We start from the raw sequence: 4,476 nt of genomic DNA on the forward strand, positions 1-4,476 counted from the left end.
AGGTACATATTATACTATGCATCATAAATAACTCCACAAGGATTTTATTAAAATATATCCACAGACATTTGTTTATAATATCCTAACTCAAAACAACAGTAGAAACATATATGCATCCCGTCATTAACAACAATATTCCAAAATACTAAAGTCTACAAAGAAAAGAATCAACTGGGACAAAATTTTTAAAAAATTCAAAGAAAACTATTAGTTTATTCACATTCTGTCATGTAGAGGGAATCATATAAAGCTCGAATTATATGTATATTGTCTCATAACAAAGTGGCTTAATAGTACTATGATAGTGAAATTTGAGTACAGATAGTTTTTTTTTTATTTTTTCCTTAAATTCTTTTATTGGTACATTTTAGGTATACAATACATTTACATGTCTGATTGGGAACTTGTACCTGTACTTGGTTCTTATTTTCCCCCATTCCCTGCCCTCCCTTCACCCCCTCCACCCTTCCCTATTTACAAAGATGTTTCCATTTTTTCCTTTTCTCATAATTTTTCCTTTCCCTTCTTTCCTTTCCTCTTTCCCTCCCCTTCACTACCCTTTCCTATGAATGTGCGTGTGTGTGTGTGTGTGTGTGTGTGTTTTAACTGGTATAGCCTGTAACATACACACACACACACACACACACATTCATTGGAATGGTGACCTCCTGGTGGTACCTACTGATGATCATGTCAGTTTATAGTGTGCAGATAACTTACTAAAATCAACTTAAATCCATACTGTGAGTTAATACATGATGTACATTGTAAGAGTGATATTTTTTTCTGAAAATGATAATTTATTGCTTTTCCTTCCAAAGTATTGTGAATTTGCAAAAAAGAGCAAAGTTTACAGACTGCTTAGTTCATACTAAGAATGCAAGAGATGAGGACCTGCCGTGTGTGGCCAGTGGCAGTGGCTGTGCACTGATGTTTAACACCCTCTCCCCCAGACTTGCATTACTGCCTTCAGGGGCTCACTCCTTACACTGTTTCATGACATACTCAGGTCATCAGTCAAGTCACTGGAAAGGTAGAGGTTTTTTGGTTTGGGGGTTGGGTTTTTTGTTGTTTTTTTGTTGTTGTTTTTGCCTTCCTGCTATAAAAATGAAATTTTCAGTTCATTTCTGAAAAATAAATTGGTCAATAAATTCATTTTGTTCTGCTTCTACTTTACACAAAGCTTCATATTCAACTTGATACCTTTCTAGCTGGATTTTCTTTTCTGCTATTAGTGCTTGAAGTTGCTGTGTTGGGCTTCTCTCTGCTTTTCTATAGATTTGAGCAAGTTCTGACCACCAATGGCCTTCATCTTCTCATTTTCTGCTTCTTTTGCAAGTTGGTCAACAAGCTCAATTAGACCACCAGCTATTTTCTGAAACTGGCCAATTTTGTCCACAAAGTCCTTGCACTCTTCCTTGAGCTCTGTGGTCTGCTGGGTAACCTCTGGGTCCAACACCCGTAGCTTATTCAGCTCATCAAAGTGCAACCCAGCTTCACCCAGGATGTCTTTGGCCAAAGCTATTTCCCTTCCAGGTTCCCTAGAGAAGTTCTGCTGTGAAGGGGTGACAGTGGCAGTCAGGAGGAGGTGTGTCATAGGAGCAAGGGTCAGGAAAGTAGTAAAGTCCAGTTGCTTGGCACAGGCATCCTTCATTCAACACACATTTCTTGAGTGCCTGCTACATGCCAGTACTGCTAGATGCTGTGGGTACAGAGATGAATGCCACATGGTGCCCGCCCTGCCAATCCGCAAAGGCGACCGGCTTCGGCCCAGGCTGCTACTGTAGACAGCCCCTCTCCACGGTATGCCTTGGTCAGAAAAGAGTCCGCCCACCTCAGCTGCTGCCACAGCTACCATAAGAGTGATATTTTAACAACTTTGCTTATGGTTTACTCCTCAAAAGCTTTCTACCACATAATAATAAAGCACTAAAATAGCACAGAAATAATTTTTTCATAAATCACAACAGAGAAGAACTGGGTATCTGGATCAGATCCTTCTGCCTATTTCCCCTGTGCCTTTGAGCAGAAGGAGTTCATTGGTCTGCTACTGTTCACCCAAAGGGAAGCACAACATATTGCTTCAGAGTTAATGCAGATAAAATAATGTGTGTGGCTTTATAATGTGTCATATACTTCTCTATGATGAGGCATTAATCTCAGGACAGCCAAAACAAAAACTTGATATAAAAGGGGAAGACAGGTAATAGTCAGATAACACGTCCCTCTTAAGCTGAATTCTTCAACACTTGTCAACACAGTTGTGAGAAACCTGACATGTTCATTTATACCACATTAACATCTGTTGGCACAGTCCTGAAGAAAGTAAAAAGCAGCGTGAGAAACTAGATGATTGTATGTGACAACAAGGCAAATATTTGTCACTTTTAGTCATTGTCTATTAAATGTGCACTTGCTTTGTTGTGTGGAAGTGAAGCATCAAATCATACTCAGAGGATTATGTGTATTTGTAGATGCCATATTACCAATTGAGAGAAAAATAGTTTGTGACTTGAATTGTCCCATAGGATGACTAAAGCCAGTGACCCGAAGGACATTTCGTGCAAATTAGCAGGAGCTGAATGAGAGACCAGCTGAACTGCTGCACCATGCCTGCTTCTGTAGACCTTCTGGTGAATACAGTGTCACAAAATTCTTGCTTTCCTCTCTGCCGCATTCCGTTCTGAGAGCTGAGGAAGAACAATGAATACTTTATGCTTTTAGGTCTATTCCAACACAGAAGTTAGCCAGTTGTTTCTCTTAGAAGTAGTCAAACAAACTACCCTTTAAATAACAAAATTATAAGCTATAAGAAACATCGATGTGAATGGCATAGGAAGCAAGTTGGAGTTATGCAAAGTCATTTGGTTTCAGCTGTCTGGTTGGGTTTATAAATATTTGTGGCCACCAGCAGTCTTCACCAAAAAAAGATGCTAAATACATATGAACATATGCATATGTTTTCACAAATAACCTGGAGTATAAAGCCCCAAGTTCAACTGAGCATGCCATTTTCACAGATTACTGAGTAATATTGCAATGACTCATTTGACTCAAGATAGTTTTGTGAACCCCACAGACAAAATTTCTAGTGTGAAATTAGTAATCACTCACTTGGAAATATTTTCATATATTGATTCTTGACTTCTAACTTGTTTTATGGAGATAAATGGGGACTATTTGATAGACAATAGGAAGAATGGGGCATGCTTTGCAGCAGAGAAATGCTGCAAATACAAGTTAGAGATGGTTTCTACAAGGAGTCACCGGGAGGAAGATTTTATATTCCAATAGAATTCAGTGGAAATAGTTTCACTGTTTGGGGGAGTTGAGTAGTTAAATTAGACTACTATTTTTTGTTGTCATTGTTTTTGCCAAAGAGCACTTACTTGAATTTAAATAAAAATTGAATTCAAGTTGCTTAGCTCTGAGGAATTAAATCAACATACAGTGAAGTAAGATTTGGTTTTAGAAGCCAATATCCTGGCCTGTCACGAAAGCTCTTATTTTGAATTTGTTTGTTGGACTAAGGAACAATGTATGTGTGTATTTCTATGCAGGGACCTACTGACTTTTGATTATATATGCATTGACTATTCTTTTTGATGAACATTTTTTGAATGATAGAAAACCTAGCTCCATTATTTTATTTCTAACCATGTAGTTTTCTATGGGCTCCAGAATTTCTGTCTGCCTTATAGTTAAATAAAAGAAAAGAAAAAAAATTATTCTTAATCTCTAGAGGAACGACTGATTCAATTGAAATAATACATACAAGAAAGTTACAAATTGATTTAAACATCAAGTAAAGATTGCTTAGCAGAATCAATCCTTCTACCTCTTTTTCCTCCTCTCTCTCTGACTCTCTGCCTTTCTCTAAATAAATAAATAAATCATAAAAGCCTTTAGTAAATATTATAATCATTTCAATTTTATAGTTTTATAGAGAAGACCAAAGTTTACTTGAGTTGCATAATGACCTAAGTCAAGAAAATAGTTACACTAATAAATTAGGGAACAACAATTTAAAACTAGATTGTCAAACTGATCACTGAATTATTTGGAAAGCCCTTTCTTTTAAGAGGGGATGAGTGTAGATTTTCCAAATAATTGAAGGCCACTATTAAATATATTTGCCAGGGCACTAGTGTTTTAGCTGAGGAAATTTGCAAAAAAAAATTATAGGACAAATAAATTTTCTCCATAATTGGATATAGATACACCAAATATATTTCTGTTTTCCAATAATATGTAAAAACTTAGAATTATAATATGGAGAGTTAATAGGTACATTTTCCCCAGTCGGTATGAGTTTCTTTCCATCGCAAAATATAGTGAATTCATCTGCATATATCCTGTATTTTGTACAGTGCAAAAAATTGAATTTTTCTCTCTAAATTTCATATGTTGAAACACTACCTTAAACATTATTGTGCTAAAAGGTGGATTTGGGGGAGGTAATGAGAATTAGATTAG

General features: G+C 36.5%; 1 pseudogene; it reads right to left on the reverse strand.

Annotated features, from left to right (window-relative positions):
- Positions 1-1,064: 1,064 nt before the first annotated feature.
- LOC101700304 (intraflagellar transport protein 20 homolog pseudogene) lies at positions 1,065-1,737 on the reverse strand (annotated as a pseudogene).
- Between the last annotated feature and the right edge of the window lie 2,739 nt (positions 1,738-4,476).

Source organism: Heterocephalus glaber, unplaced genomic scaffold (genome assembly GCF_053883595.1).
Source record: "Heterocephalus glaber isolate CG9 unplaced genomic scaffold, H.glaber_assembly_v1.0 deba00000331, whole genome shotgun sequence".
Lineage (NCBI taxonomy): Eukaryota > Metazoa > Chordata > Mammalia > Rodentia > Bathyergidae > Heterocephalus > Heterocephalus glaber.